Consider the following 15,809-nt stretch of genomic DNA (forward strand, 5'->3'; position numbering starts at 1 on the left):
ATGCAACCTTAATTTGTAAATTCAAAGAACTGCAGGCATCTACATCCTATTAGAGAAAGAACTGGGCTCCATGTACATATATGTCATATATTTTGTTTTACTATTTTGTCCTAAGATTAATGATTCTTGTGTGTGCATTTGTGTCTTCACAAAATTTTGACCAACATATCATTCCTATAAATGAAGTCTTCTCTTAATAAGCATCTGCAGTTATGATCTGACGGACTTTGATATTGTTTTTTATATTCTCGATTGTAGACAGATTTCTTTTCAAAAAGAACAAACTTCTTGCAGTTCGAGCTTGCTCATCAGTAGAATTTCCTTGTTGGATCATCTCTGTTAATGCCACAGCTACTTAAAGTAACATATCAATTAGATATTGTTGTATCAATTTATCAGTTTGTTGAAAAGAAACCTACATAAATACATGCTGTGTGCTCCATGTGTGCACCCAGCACGCCTGAGCCTTTGATAAGGCCTGTATCTTCCAAACGGCAGCTCTTGTGGTTTGAGAGTGGGGTTGTGAGGAGCTAAGAGTGGTGCCTAAGCACCAGCTTTGTGGTCTCACCCCCTCAGTGGCCCTCACTGTTCGGTCTGCATTCTGGCCCTCAGTGGTTCTGCAGATCTTGTCTTCACTTGGCAGTGTGTTCCGAAATGTACCTGCAGGAGTTTAATTTATGGAGGTGACCGAGTGCCAACACAGAGAGGTTAATGCCATTGAAAGAAATTATTATGTCCATTTCCCAAGAGAAGAGGCAGCCCTGTGCCACGCAGGTCCAGTGCAAAAGCACCAGGGTTGGTCAGGAGGCAGAAGGGAGTGAGGAGAAAGCATTGGCAGGAGCCTTTATTGGGGTTTCCACAGGAAAGGCAATGATGTAGGGCAGGGTAAGCAATTTCTGATTGGCTAGTTTGAATAATGTCAGTGAGCTGCGGGCTACAAGGGTGATCTCTAGCTGTCTGGTACCTGGCCCTGCGATCATTTAGTGGCTTGGTGTGTGAGTTAGCTAAAGGGGTGGTTAGCTTGCATAAGAAAGGCAGGCTGCTGGGTAAGTTGTTCACTATCTTTTGGAGTTAGCTAGCCTTGGGAGGGGCAGTCTCTCTCCAGGTCTGTAAGGCCCCCAAGATGTCAAAACATTATAAGGTATAGAAAATTAAAAAAACCCATGATTAATACACAGAGAACCTGGAAATAATCAGATCCAAGGGAACTGACGTACAGTAACTAAACTCACAAAGACTGATGTCTAAACCAAAATGTGCATTTACTAATTTGAGGTCAGGAATATTTCTTCCAGTCATCACATCTTTGTCTGCCCTCCAGAACATTGACTGAATGGTGGTATCAGAATAATTAGGAAGCTGAGTAGTCAGAATAATTTGAGAACTGATCTAGTTTATGTACTATGCTTATGCTGAAACCTGGCGAATTGCTTCTAACCTTCAACAAGAGCACCCTCCAGTGTCTGCCTCCTTGTCTTCCCTTTTCTATGCCTTAGCACTACTGTTCATCATCTTCCCGCAGAAAGGACTTGTGCAGTTGATTAGGTTGTAGCTAGCTATAGTCACAAACCTGAACTGTATAGAACCCATAGTCCTGCTTCCCTTGGGCTGACATGCAGATCACTTTGCTTGGAATTTTGAGTGTCCCCAAACTCTTTGGTCATGCACTTTCACAGATGGTTAGTTATAGCTCTTTTATGTGGAATTTTATAAGCATAGCTCTCAGAAGTTCCTAAGAATTTTCCATTTCTTAGGTAACACACTCTGTAGTACTTATACTCAAACAGGAAAAAGATTTCAGTAAAGAGCCCTGAAAGATCTCATGTCTAGCCCCAGTAATGCTTTAAACTGGTCGTATGACCTTCCTAGACTTCTGTTTCCTTTGTTGTAAAATGAAAGGTCGGGGTCAGTGACCTCCAAGGTCTTCCCCAGCACCATCCTGCTCTGAGAATGATTACATTTGCTGAAATATGCAGCTTGCTTCAAAACAGTGCAAAACATCACACATGCAACTTCTTATCATTGTCTATCTTTTGATTTCCCTGAGTTTTTCAGTCTCGTTTGGGGAGACATCACTTGCTCATCACGCAATGATATTGTGTTCTGTCACTTAATTTCTGGGGACAGCACATTGTGCTGCTACAGGCTCAGTGCTAATAATCAAGATTATGTGTTCTGCTTGCTGTGACTCTTTTGTGGTTTCTGGGGAAGAAATGCAGATGCTTTTCAATTATTCTGAGGGAATTTTGATTAACCCCCTGGGTAGAGTTCTCCGTACCACCTGCCATGGAGAAGCAAGTTTTATTGAACAGAAGGTATAGAATTGAATTGCTCATATTTGTTTTCTTTCTGGTGCCTATAGTATTATTTGAAGCTAAAGCATTTTAATAAATATTTAATAAATATCTGTCTAAAATAGGTCGAAGCTGTTAGAAACTGAACCTATTTTCTTCTTCAATTTCAAATGCAAATAAGTTCATTTGACGTTTAGGTGAAATTTCCAAGTTAAAGATTCACATTCATCTTCTGTGTGTGTACAAAGTAGTTATTTTTGACTGGAATAGTCAGCATCCTGCTTATGGTGTAGCTCTAAGTATTAGCCCTTGGAAGCAATTTCCTTGAGTTTATTGCAACATTACTATTTTTATCGTTGTTCTTGTGGATATTTTGCATGTTTACTACTTTCCCCTCTTGTATGTCCGTTTTTACCCTTTGTCTGTGGCCAGAATACTTCAAGTCCTGGTTTATAGAGAATTTTCAAATGCCTGCCTTTAAGGCCTTTTAAAAAAAGTTTTATTGAGATATAATTCACATTCCATACAAGTCACCCATTTAAAGTGTACGGTTCAATGGTTTTTAGTCTTTTCACAGAGCTGTGCAACCGTCACCACAGTATTGGAGCATTTTCATCACCCCAAAAAGAAGCCCCATACCCATTAGCAGTTACTCTCCATTTTCCTCCAACCCTGTCAGCCACTGACAGCCACTAATCCACTTTCTGTCTGTATATATTTGCTTATTTTGACAGTTCATATAAATAAAAACATACAATATGTGATCTTTTGTGACTGGCTTCTTTCACTTAGCATAATGTTTTCAAAGGTTCACGTTGTAGCATTGGTATTTCATTCATTTTTTTGCCAAATAATATTCCATTGTCTGGCTGTACCTCAGTTACTTTACTCATTCTTCATTATGGACGTTTGAATGGTTTCTGTGTTTTTAGCTATTGTAAATAATGCTGCTAAGAATGTTCTTTGACATGTTTTTGTGTGGAGATATGTTTTCGTTTTTCGTGAGTGTGTACCTGCAAGTGGGATTTCTGGGTCACGTGGCAACTCTCTGTTAGACTCTGAGGAACTGCCAGGCTGTTTTCCGAAGCAGCGACACCACTTCACGTGCCGTCAGTGACGTGTGAGGGATTTAGTTTCTCCACCTCCTCGCCAACACATGTTACTATCTTTTTTTATTGAGGTGTAGTTGACATATTAATATAACATATTTATTATATAATATAACATGCTAGTTTTGGGTGTACAACATAATGATTTGATATTTGAGTGTATGGTGAAATGATCACCACAATAAGTCTAGTGAACGTCTGATGTCTGTCCTTTTGATTCTAGCCGCCTAGAGGGTGTGAAGACGAGACTCATGTTTGAATTCTCTCTATGTAGGATTCCTCCTTTTCCCTAGAACCCATAATTAATGCAAAAGTAGCCAAAAATATATATTAGTTATGTTTTGTTTTGATTTTAAAAACAAACTTAGCTCTAACAAAACAACAAAGCACATACATTTTAATTATTGTATATTTTCTATTACATTGTTGTCTCTTCCTTCCTCAAAATGTTTTTGATATTAGGCAAGCAGTTTCTTTCATTTCCCTAGGCTTTTTTTTTAATGATAGCACATACTGTGCAGGAAGGTCATTACGTAAAGAGAGGAAAAAAGAATACTCAGCATTGAAGAGAAAGTTGATGCTGTTCATATAATTTTTTAATAGGCGGCTTGTAACATTTTGAGATTTAAACCAACTAATAACATTTTTTGTGCATTACTGGGCAGTTTCCTCTTGTTGCCCATGAATTGATATTTTGCTTTGGAAACTCAGATAGTGAAAATATTTGTCACAGCTTCAAATACTAGTGCTTTAATTTCCTAGTCATTTAGGCATTAATCCTGTTGTGTAGACCACCTATATGTGTTTGTAAGGGATATAATAACTGCCGCTGTATTTAATTAGCACTAACATTGTGTAGAAGGAAAAACATATTAAGTATCTTTCTGAGTCACTAGTTCAAAATTAGCAGAAGCCAGGAAGAAAAAGTCCTTATCTACGCACTACTGTTATTTTGCATAGCCATGGAAGTTTGTGGTCCATTTACTCATTCCTTCCTTCATTCATTCATTCAACAAGTATTTGTTGGGTGCATATTCTGTGCCAAACAATGTTCTAGGTGCTGGGAAAATGGACCAATTTCAGTAGGACAGAAGTGTACATCACAAACAAGTATCCAATGGCAGCCAGCTGGTGTATACAGTGTACTAAGTATAAATTGATATGTCCGCACAGTCACCTTTCGTAGCTCCTCATAGCAAAACTGCAGGACGCTGAGGTCAGTCCTCGGAGTACCCTCTTGAGGGACGGAGCGGGGGAGATGAATGAGGGAGGGGACGAAGACTTTGGATGCTGAAGTCTGTTACTTTATTCTCCCTTTTTAAAGTAAGAGCCATTTTTTCATTTTGTGGTCTTAAGTCTCTTCCCACAAACGTAAAGATCTTGCTTCCTTTCTTGAATTTCTTTTTGGATTTTATAGTTATTGCTTCAATTATGTATATCCCATCTGTTTGTATACAAAAAGTTAATTTGCATGTTGATAATGGGGGAGGTAATGCATGTGTTGGGGCAGGGGGTATATGGGAAATCTCTGTATCTTCCGCTTAATTGTGATGTGAACCGAAGAAACTATTCTGAAAAATAAAGTCTGTTTTTTAAAAGTGTGACTTACAGGACAATGATTGAGGGCACCTGCTTTAAAGTCAGGCAGACTCATTCGTTGGCTGTTTGATCTTAGCCTTATTGACTCTCTCTAAGCCCAGTTTCCTGGTCTGTAAAATGAGAGTAATAATACCGTCTACCTCATTGGCTCTTGTGAGAATTAAACTAGAGGATGCATGCATGATGCTTAGTATAGTTCCTGGCACAAAGTAATCACTCAATAAATTTAAGTAGCATTATGGAAATATATTTTACCTCCAGGAGTCAAGTTTTACTCACCTTTATGAGACGCAGTCTTGGGAACTTTCTAGTTGCCGTAGCTGTTTCCTAAAGGCAACTAATTTAGATCTGGAGTTTCTACCTCACTCAGTGTGACTCGTTATGTGTTTCTTCGTTCTAATATGAATGTTTCTGTTACAGGCTCTTTCCCTGACATATCTGATGTGTGGATGCCTCTGATAGGTTATCAGCTGGGTAGAGTGGTGGGGGGGCCTGGTGGTGAGTGGAAGTGTGATGGAGACCAGAGAAGGATGGGACAGTGAAAGGGAAGGCTGAGACCAGAAGGACATGCAGTCAAGGGAGAATTTGTTTTCTTTCTGGGAATGACTCAAGCTTGTTTTTAGGTTGAAGAGAAGGAGCCAATAAAGAGGGAAAAAAAGAGTACAGTTGATGAATCAGGGTCCCCGGGGAGGGGAGAAAGAAGAGGCTAAGGGTTCCAGTGGCATGCCGAAGGACGAACAGGAAGAGTGCTGCCCCTCGAGGCTGGAGGTGAGACGGAGCAGATGCAGGACAGCTTGGAGGGCCGCAGCTGTTTAGGGAGGTTGGGGGGACTCTGTTTTTCTTTGGGAAAGTGTTCATCCGTTTAGGAATAGTTATTCTGTTGACATAACAAGCTTTTCTATTTCAGAAGACCAGTGTGAGCCCAAGTTTGTTTTACGTTACCTCTTTAGAGGGAAGATTCATACAATTTTAAAGCTATATACCATCGGTGTTATTATATATTTATTATCTGGTGTTTCTAATCGTGGAATTAACAAAAAATGACTAACTTATCCAAATTTGACTTTGTGCTAACATCACACTTGGCTTACTCAGCAACTCTGAAGGTCATCAAGAGGTGCATTTGGTCTCGACTAGTCTTTTCCTGCATTCATCACTTTAAAAAAAAAAGGACGAGAACGAGCCATTTTTTACTTTCATAATTTTTAATCCATCATTTAAAAGTATAACTTGCTTTATGATCTGAAGAAATACCATCTAAGTCTTTATATTAGGAACAAAAGTGAGCCTTTCAGGAAAAGAGGAGCAGAGCTTAATCTGCATTAGCCCTTTGATGTATTTCTAGATTTTAAAAAGCTTCCCGCTGTTCTCAGCCACATTGAGACAGACCTGGTTGTGTGTCCAGCGATGCCACTGTCCTTTCTCCTCTCAGCACATACTGGGCCAGGGCTCTGCCCTGATATCCGTGACAAATTATCAGAGGTGTTGGCCCATTGGGAGTTTCACTTCTCATTTCTCCTTCTCCAAGTGATGACTCTTTAGTCAATGACTGATTTGGAAAAATAAACTATATTGCCATTTCACTCTTCTTTTGAACATTTCTTTAAGAAGGGACTGTTATTGGTGTATCTAGGGGAATTTTTATATTGAGAAGTAGAAAAATGCCAGCTGAAAGAAGGCATATTGGTCTATGGTTATGAAATAGGAAATACAATAGGTAAGTTTTGCTTTTAAATAAAAAATGAAATTCTATTATTTGAGTTCTTGCAATGTTTAGTCCTTTTATTTCATCATTTCTTGTAACCTAGTTTTTGACTTTAGAGAAGTTGCTGAACTTTATTTATACAGAAACTTCTTGATCAGCACATTTTTTTATGTTGCGATGGTGAGAAAGTGATAAGTTGGTCTATGTTTCTAACGCTCTTTCTGTTGATCGATGTTATTGCCAGAAGTAGTGCTTCGTGCCAGCTAGTTTCATAGATGGAGGAAAAAAATCCGGGTTTCAGTTTCACAAATGGAAAAACAAAACCTAAGAGGAAAAGGAAGCCCTTCGTTAGCAGCAGCCACTGTGCAGAGTAGGATAACCTGCCTTCCCAGAGTCTTGTTCCGAGCACTGTAATAGAATGTTTAATAAATAGTTTACTTCAAAGGACCTCACTACAAGAAAAGAGGCAGCTTTCCTGCTATTCTTGTTCCCTGGTTCAGTTTTACTATAAGTAGCTCATATCCGGTCCTCTGTGGTCTCAGGTGGTCATTTGTGTTTGTGATCCTCAAGCTGAAACTGTAAGAACTGTGGCCCTATTTTAAGTCATTAACAAATATGCAGGGGTCTGCAGGAACTGACCGAGGCCCTCCCGAAACCCAGACACTTTGACCCGTCTTAAGGAAAGTGCTCAGATGCTATAAGCAGTATACATGTGATTATGGCCTCCAAAAATAGAAAACTAAATTTACTAAGGAAGGAATTGAAAACCTCATCAACGTGCACTGACGTTTTGATGTATTGTGATCACTCTGTACTCCCACTCTAAACTTCTAAACAATGTGTTCAGTATCTTTGAGATAAAAGCCTGAGGTTACAAAGATCGTTGGAGATGTTTGAATTTTTCTTTTTCTTCCTGTAGATATATTTGGCATATGTAGAATTTGAGAGCCCACTACTAATATCAGCTTCTTCCAGATATTATCAGATCTCAAATAGACTAATGGAACTCAGAAAGCAACCTTTTTTTTTTTTCCACTATAAATTTTAGCCAAGCAGTATGTTGGGTCTGAATGGAGCCTGGTCATATCCCTTTTGAAGCGGCTTCCCCAGTGATTCTGGTGAATACCTAGTAAAACCACTACTGTAAACTCTTGGTAGGTATAGTTTTGTTTTGTTTATTCCTTATTTTTTATTTTTTTGCTGAGGAAGATTAGCGCCAAGCTAACATCTGTTGTCAATCTTCCTCTTTTTTTTGCTTGAGGAAGATTAGTCCTGAGCTAACACCTATGCCAGTCTTCCTCCACTTTATGTGTGGAACGCCAACACAACATGGCTGATGAGTGGTGTAGATCTGTGCCTGGGATCTGAACTCATGAACCCAGGCTGCCAAAGTGAACTGCGTGAACTCAACCACTATACCATGGGGCCAGCCCCTGTTTTGTTTATTTTTTATTGCTCACTATTTGATCCAGTGATAGGACCCAGGACCATTCTAAGAAATATAGGCTTGAGACAATTTCACACTGGCTTACTCCTCCTTCCATTTCTCTTCTTTTCTCTCTCTCTCTTTCTCTTACTTCAAAACTGAAGAGAACGTATTGTTCTATGATGTAGCAGTCTAAGCAGAGGGGCTGAGGGGTGCAGAGGAGGAAGGGAGTGAATGGATGTAGAGAGGGGACAAACTACCTCTCCCCATTGCTTTCATGATCGTGGGAAGGGTTTATGGATTGGGCCTGTGTTTCTGCATTGGCCACATTGTTCTTTAACGTACTGGCTAGCAAAGCCATCTCTTTCTCTCCCATTCTGTGTGCCCTTGAGTATTTACCCAGAACCAGCTCTCTGTGGCAACTCTGGTGGGGAGGTAAGGTGCTCTGTCAGTTTCTAGTTTGGCTTTCAAGACCTGTATTGAACTTGAACACAGATAACTCAACCATATTATACTAGTCATTTACAAATCATTAATTCATGTGTTTCAAGCATTTCTGAACTTTAGGTATTACATAGGTCAATTCCTTCAGAGGAAGCAGTCCACACCAACGTCCAGGATGGGTAACTTATAATAGGAGTTTCTCCAAGAGAATTATCCTCCTCTTAGACGTGGCAATCCAAATTCTAGGAATTTATCTTAAGGAATTGTTTTAGTTGAGTTGTTTTGCTTGCAGGAGAGTCATTCAGGTTTCCTAAGCTTATTACCAGGATATGTGTATAGAGGCTTTTGGGAAAGGCCAATTTTCCAAGGCCTAAGGAATGCATTAACTGGTGGTTTTCTGGATCCAAGGTGGCTCAGATCATCATAATAATACTGTAATTAGGAGAGCTAATATATATTGAGCACTCAGTATCTGTGAGGCATTTTAGATTATGTTCTCATTAAATTTTCTCATGAGGTAAATCCTGTTACTGTTGGCGTTTTGGGGTGAAGGACTTGAGGTGTACAGACGTTAAGTAATCTTCTCAGGGCCACAACCAGTATGAGGCAGGGCTTAACGTCAGGGCTTTGATGGCAAAGCTGTGATCCAGAAGCTCATCAAGAGCAGCTCCTGGTGTCTTACTCTCCACCGTTGACATGACTGAGCGCCTCTGCAGGGATCTGTCTCCATCTGCAGGTGGCTTTCACCTCCTCTACTGGCTGCAGTTTCTCTGCCTTATAACTGAGAACTGCATACGGCAGGTTGATGCCTGTCACAGCCTTGTCAGCCGTTCTCTAAGTCATGCTCTCCCTGGAAACTGCCTCATTCCTGAGAGAGAGAATCTGACTGGCCCATCTCATCTTTTCTCACCTAGGCGTTTCGTAGATCACTGGAGGATCTGAGGTTTGCTACCCTTTAGTCCCCTCAGCCAACACCAGGGATTGAGGTGGGGCTGACACGATGCTGTATGCTACCACCCAGGATGACTTCGATGGGAAAAGTACCGAGACTGAAGTCCACCACGGGAACTAATTGGATGAGTTCCCAAGGATATATGTCCGTGTTGTTCATATTAGCAAAATAATTAAACTACCAGACTGTCCATCAACAGGAGTTTGATTAAAGAAATTATGGTATTCCATATGGTAGAATATTAATAGGCAGCCATTAAAATTATGATCAAGTCAATGTTTATTAACATAGAAAGGTGCAGTATGAACTATATTGTGACATGAAAAAATAAGGTTAAAATGGTATGTACAGGATACTATTTTGTCTTAAAAACACAAACTTTGAAGATTGAGTCCAGGAATATTAATAGTTGTTTAATTTGAATAAGATCTTCTGTTAACATCTGATTTTTTATAGTGAACATATATTGCTTATACATTCTGCAGCATATTTGAAAAGCATATCAAGGTACAGAAATTATACTAATTAAAAGTAGCTGAAATGCTGACAATCTTCCTCAAGCAAAAAGAGGAAGATTGACAATAGATGTTAGCTCAGGGTCAATCTTCCTCACCAAAAAAAAAAAAAAAAAAAGTAGCTGAAATGAAAAATATTGATTATTGAGGAAGAAAACAATGAAAGTAAGACAGAGAGCCTACAAACTACAATAATTACTTTTACCTGTAAAATAGAACAAATTAAAGGCATAAGGGTGTGAACTTAATAATAAAGCAGTGTTAGTGCTAAGGAGCTGAAAGGAGAAAACTACGTTTCTTTAACAGAGTGACGCTCCAGATTCCTGGTGTCTGGAAGTATCTCACTATGGATTTTTTTAACCTGGAATAACTGGAAAAAATTTGAGAATCACTGAATGGGGGATCATTAAGTTCAGGACTTTAAGTTTATTGACTCTTACTTTACATAGAATTCTAAGAATTTCAGTTAGCTGATGTGCCTGTGTGTGTGTGTGTGTCTGTGTGTGTGTGTGTGTGTGTGTATTGGACAACTTTTGCCAAGCAATGTGGTATTTCAAAAAAGATATTCTGTTTCAGGTAAATTTGGGAAATGCTTGGTTAAATTAAACAATGTTTTTTACTTCAGGACTTCTCTGTCTTTACTAAACTGGTATTCATCTTGAATCTGCAAGAGGGAATATGGAATGCAGTATTTCTCAAACTTATTTCAACAGCTGAATCATTTTTTTCCACTGGCTCTGTATCAGCTTTTCCAAGAACTTGTTTTGTAGAATAATGTAGGAGATGCTGCCTTGGGACCTTTTATAGGAAGTGGAAGGAAGCAGGGTGGTAGAGAGGACTGAGAACCAGAAATAGTGGCTGAAACGCCAATGACCTGGGAAAAGATTCCCCTGCCAAAACCCCACAAAACTAGAATCTCTTAGGAAGTACAGTAGCAGGTGACTCGTGAGTACCTGTCTCAACTAAAAGAAGGTAAATTTTGTTCTCTACGTTATATTTCTATAAGTGGGAACTGTATATTACATTTAGAAAGTATTAAAGCAAATGTTTCAAATACATAGGTACTTTTAAAATATAGTTAGAATTTTTTTTTTTTTTAAAGATTTTATTTTTTTCCTTTTTCTCCCCAACGCCCCCCGGTACATAGTTGTGTATTCTTCGTTGTGGGTTCTTCTAGTTGTGGCATGTGGGACGCTGCCTCAGCGTGGTCTGACGAGCAGTGCCGTGTCCGCACCCAGGATTCGAACCAACGAAACACTGGGCCGCCTGCAGCGGAGCGCGCGAACTTAACCACTCGGCCACGGGGCCAGCCCCTATCGTTAGAATTTTTAAAAAAAATATTGGTTTGCTAGTAATTCTGTAGATTTTTTAAAGTACTTTTAAGAAACAGTAACTCTCTGACTTGAGGTTTTGAGAAACATTGCAAGGGGTATCCCTTGGAGATTGTTGAGAAGTGGTGTAGTAAAGAAACCTGTTGCCTAGTTTTTCCCCAATCTGTTTTACCGTGGGCCACCTTCTTATCCTGCATCTTTTATTTTTTTTGCGTTATCGATTAAGCCCTAAAAGTAGCGTTCCTTCGAATACCTTTGGGAAACGCTGCTCTAGATTTAGGGTAAATTGTAGTCCACCATCGGCTTTTGTAAATAAAATTGTTGGAATGCAGTGACACCCATTCATTTCTGTATTCTCTGTGGCTGCTTTCACACTACCATGGCAGAGTTGAGTAGTCGTGACAGACACAGTATGACACACAAAGCCTAAAATATTTACTCTCTGGCCTTTTATAGAAAAAGTGTATCCACCTCTGCCCTAGATGATCAGTTGTAGTAGCTGTATGTACAAATGTATTTTCCCCTCTCCTTTTTGAAAAGCTAATATAGATGTACCTACATCTATGTGTATATTCTAAAATATTATCAAGTGTCAAGTGTTTGAAACAACGTTGTTTACCAAGAGTGGCTAGAAAGGCCAGCCAAACCTGTTCATTATATTTGTTGGGTCGAAAACAAAATGCACTGGACAACTGAGAAGATCATTTTATTGAGGCTATTGCAAGAGGGAGAGTGGTTATTAAAGAGAAACCATTCAGAGAAAAGGAAGGGCTCGGGGTTTATGGAGGCAGGTACACAAGGGAGTCATTGCGCATCTTATGGAATTCTTGACGAAGAGTGGACAGTGAGTCTAGTCGAAGTCCTTTGAGGAGAGTGGCACTTTGCCTTTAGCCATTTATGGGACGCAAAAGAGTGAAGGATTCCATAACCATTTCTCTTTTCCGGGAGTACAGAGCTCAGGGAAGTTCAACACTGTCAGTTGTCAACAAAATCAATAAATATTATACCTACTTAGGTATTTTCTGGTACTAAAATGTGGTTGTTTTCTGAGATTCTCTCCAAGGCACCTCTATCCGTCTCTGTATTCTGTTTTGCTTCGCCTCTCTTGCCTGTATCTTCCTCAGTACCGTTTTTGATGAGTTAGTGCTTATTGAAATAGGATGGCAATAATGAAGCCTGTACTCTGAATTAGAGCACATATATACACATCCAGCATTTTTTTTTTGGTGAAGAAGATTGGCCCTGAGCTAACATCTGTTGCCAATCCTCCTTTTGCTTGAGTAAGATTGTCCCTGAGGTAAGATCTGTGCCAGATTTCCTCTATTTTGTATGTGAGATGCCACCACAGCATGGCTTGATGAGCAATGTGTAGCTCCGCAGCCAGGATCCGAACCTGTGAACCCCGGGCCACCGAAGTGGAGCCCGTGAACTTAACCACTACGCCGCTGGACCAGTCCCCACATCCAGCATTTTTAAAAGGAAAGTGATACCTATGGAGTAAAGTAACTGGATTGGTTATGTATGTCTGCCATTGATATAATATATTCTATGGGATATCATTTTTCCATCTGTAAAATCTTCATAATAAGAATGATTGCCATAAGCCTAATTTACTTTTTGAATCAGTAACAGGTAACAGCACAGATCCCACTCAAGATATCAAGGCAAAATAAGACCCTCACCCTTTGGAAGGAGGTTAGTTCCTTTTAGAACATGTACAATTTGATAAATCTCTTTGAATGGCTTAAACGGCAAGAGCCAATATCTGATACTGTAAACTAGGCACTCTTCTAAAGTACTTTACGGATAATAACATTCACTCCTTGTAAGTGATAATTCAGTAAATTTATAAATTTTTTATAATAAATTTATAGAGTTGTGCAACCATCGTTACAATTCAGCTTTAGAACATTTCCGTCACCCCAAAGTTCCTTTCTGTCTGTTTGCCAATCCCTGCTCCCAACACCAGCCCCACGCAACCGCTGTGAACATTTTATATTTATTAACTACTTTCCTCCTCAGGGCAATCCTGTATGATAGGTTACTATCATTATCTCAGCTGTACTGGCGAAGAAAATGAGACAACGAGAGCGCACAGAGAGTGGATTCAAACCCCCAAATGCTGAGCCTTGAAGGGCTTTGTAGAGCACAGACAACTGGACTCCATCCTCAGAATTCCTGATTCCTTAAAGCTGGGGTGGGGCCTGAAAATCTGCATTTCTAACAAGTTCCCGCTGATGCTGCAGGTCAGGGAACACTGCTCTGAGAACCACTGGTCTGTGCCATCTCAAGCATCATGAGAAATATTCACTCTTGTGATGGGTCTCTTTTGTAGGCTTAGTGCAGAGTGTGCCAAGTATTCCTGACAAGCAAGTATTGCTGATTCTAGGGGGAAGAGATATGTGTTAGGAGACTAAGTTATAAACATAACCACCAAATGCCGTCTGAGAGCTGCTGTTTCAATCACCTTGACACTGCTGCTTATTTTCTGTGCGTGTGCCTTGTCTATCATTTTGTAATTTTAATTCTAATGAATTAACATCACATGACTGCCATTTCCATTTCTGCCTTTTATGAAGCAGATGGCTATTCACAACAGCAAGAAGCGGACCCAAACTTTGTTCTTATGCTTCTAGTCACAGGCAAAAATGTAGAGGGTAATTTACCCTAGGAGAAGAAAAAAAGAGTAAAAAACGGAAAGAATGAAAAGAAAGTACTGACTCGCTGCAAACAGCTGCAAAATGTTACCCTTGGGAGAGAGGTTAAGTCAATTGTGAAATAATGGCCGAGGCTCACACTCTTAATAACTTTTTTTAGCCCTCGAGAAAGCTCCTCCATTTAATGTGAGATACTTGGCAGAAGGTGCTGCCGGTTAGTGGCTGGCTCAGCAGGAGGCCTGGATTGAAAGCTCTCCGTTTGTACAAACTCATTTGCATTTGCAACGCTTTTATTTTATATCTCCTCTAAATGTAAATATTTTGGTCTCTTTTTCTCTACTTTTTAAAATAAAAATATTTTAGTGACTATGAGCCTGAATAAAGGTGACTCAAGTGGCTTCTCATCCACCCTGAATGATCAGGTGGAGACAGTAGGTGACTCTAAAGAGTGATGCACAATTATAACCCAGAAGGGACCTGGCAGAGGTCAACTGGAGGTCCCATTTCAGAAGTTTTTTGGAATGTAGGGCAAGAATTACTTAGAAAAGCTTCATTTGTTTGGAAAGGAGGTGGTTCAGTATGTTCCTTACAAAAAGCCCACAGTTTCCTGCTCCTCAGTAGCTGCTCAAATAGACTCTCATTTTTGTACACAGCAAAAGATGGTGAACTCGGCAGAAGGGTATTTGCTGTCTCACACAGTTGGCTGTGCAACGAGCCCAAGAGCCAGCCTACCTCAACTTCTAACCATGATTGAGGACTCTCTTGGCATTCTCAGACCTCGGGTTGCCTCTGGGATAGACATTGGGTGTGAGCTGCCCACCCTGCTGCACCACCAGCCAGTGCCTGACCAAGGAGGTGCACGAGGAGTGTCCCTGGTGGAGCCTTCAAGGTTGCAATAGACCCTCTGAACGTAAGCCCTTCCAGAGCCTTTCTGAGTATGGCTGAGCCCCATACCAAGAGAAAAACCAACTCACCCGAAGGTAGCTTGATTCTTAAGGCTAATGCTAGCTTTGATCAAACTCTGTGCCCCATGGATGCCACAGCCCCGGTTCTCTCATACTCCCAGCGTGACTTGACAAAACCTCTTGTAGTCCAGGTTTGGATATATAGAACCAAACACAATAAAGACTGAAGTCTTGGTCATCCATATACTTGCAAATTCCAACTTTCTTGGCATGTGAGCGTTGCTTGAATATTGCAGAATGGTAACATTCTACCATCTTTCAGGAAACATGATGAATTTCAGTCCAGTGCCTGGTGAGTGCTATTCCCCTCCTCCCTACCCCTCACTTGCTTGCTTTCAGCTTCTCTTTAAAGTAGACTTTAAAATGAGAGTCATCTGTGTCATTCAGATGTAGAGAGCAAGGACAGATTTAAGAAACCAAACATTTAATATTTCTGAAAACGGAGGAGGTGATATGGTGTGTTCCCTAATTCTCCAGCACCCGATTATTCTCCCAGGACATTGTCTCTTCCAGGACTGCATTCAACATTAACTTTTCTATGACTTGGATAGGTCGAGATGCCAACCTAAGCCACTTTGACTTTAGATTGGAAATTCCATCAACACATCACAACATTACGAATACTTCTAGCCTTCTGCTTGGCCAACTGGCTTCCTAATGATCCTGTTACAGCCTTGTTCTTTCTTACCTCCTCCTCACCTTGGCTCATACCATTTTTATCCAAGGACACTCACTGTTTCCTCTACCTTTCTTCAGAATTATTTTACTCCAAGACTTATTTCAAATCCCTCCTTCTCCATAAGTCCTCCTCT

The 15,809-nt window shown here is 40.1% G+C and overlaps 1 protein-coding gene across 4 annotated transcripts in view; it reads left to right on the plus strand.

The window, feature by feature from the left end:
• Positions 1 to 15,809, plus strand: part of PCCA (propionyl-CoA carboxylase subunit alpha) — a 394,848-nt gene that overhangs the window by 337,717 nt on the left and 41,322 nt on the right. The window lies entirely within an intron of this gene.

The sequence above is a fragment of the Equus asinus genome, chromosome 11 (assembly GCF_041296235.1).
Source record: "Equus asinus isolate D_3611 breed Donkey chromosome 11, EquAss-T2T_v2, whole genome shotgun sequence".
Lineage (NCBI taxonomy): Eukaryota > Metazoa > Chordata > Mammalia > Perissodactyla > Equidae > Equus > Equus asinus.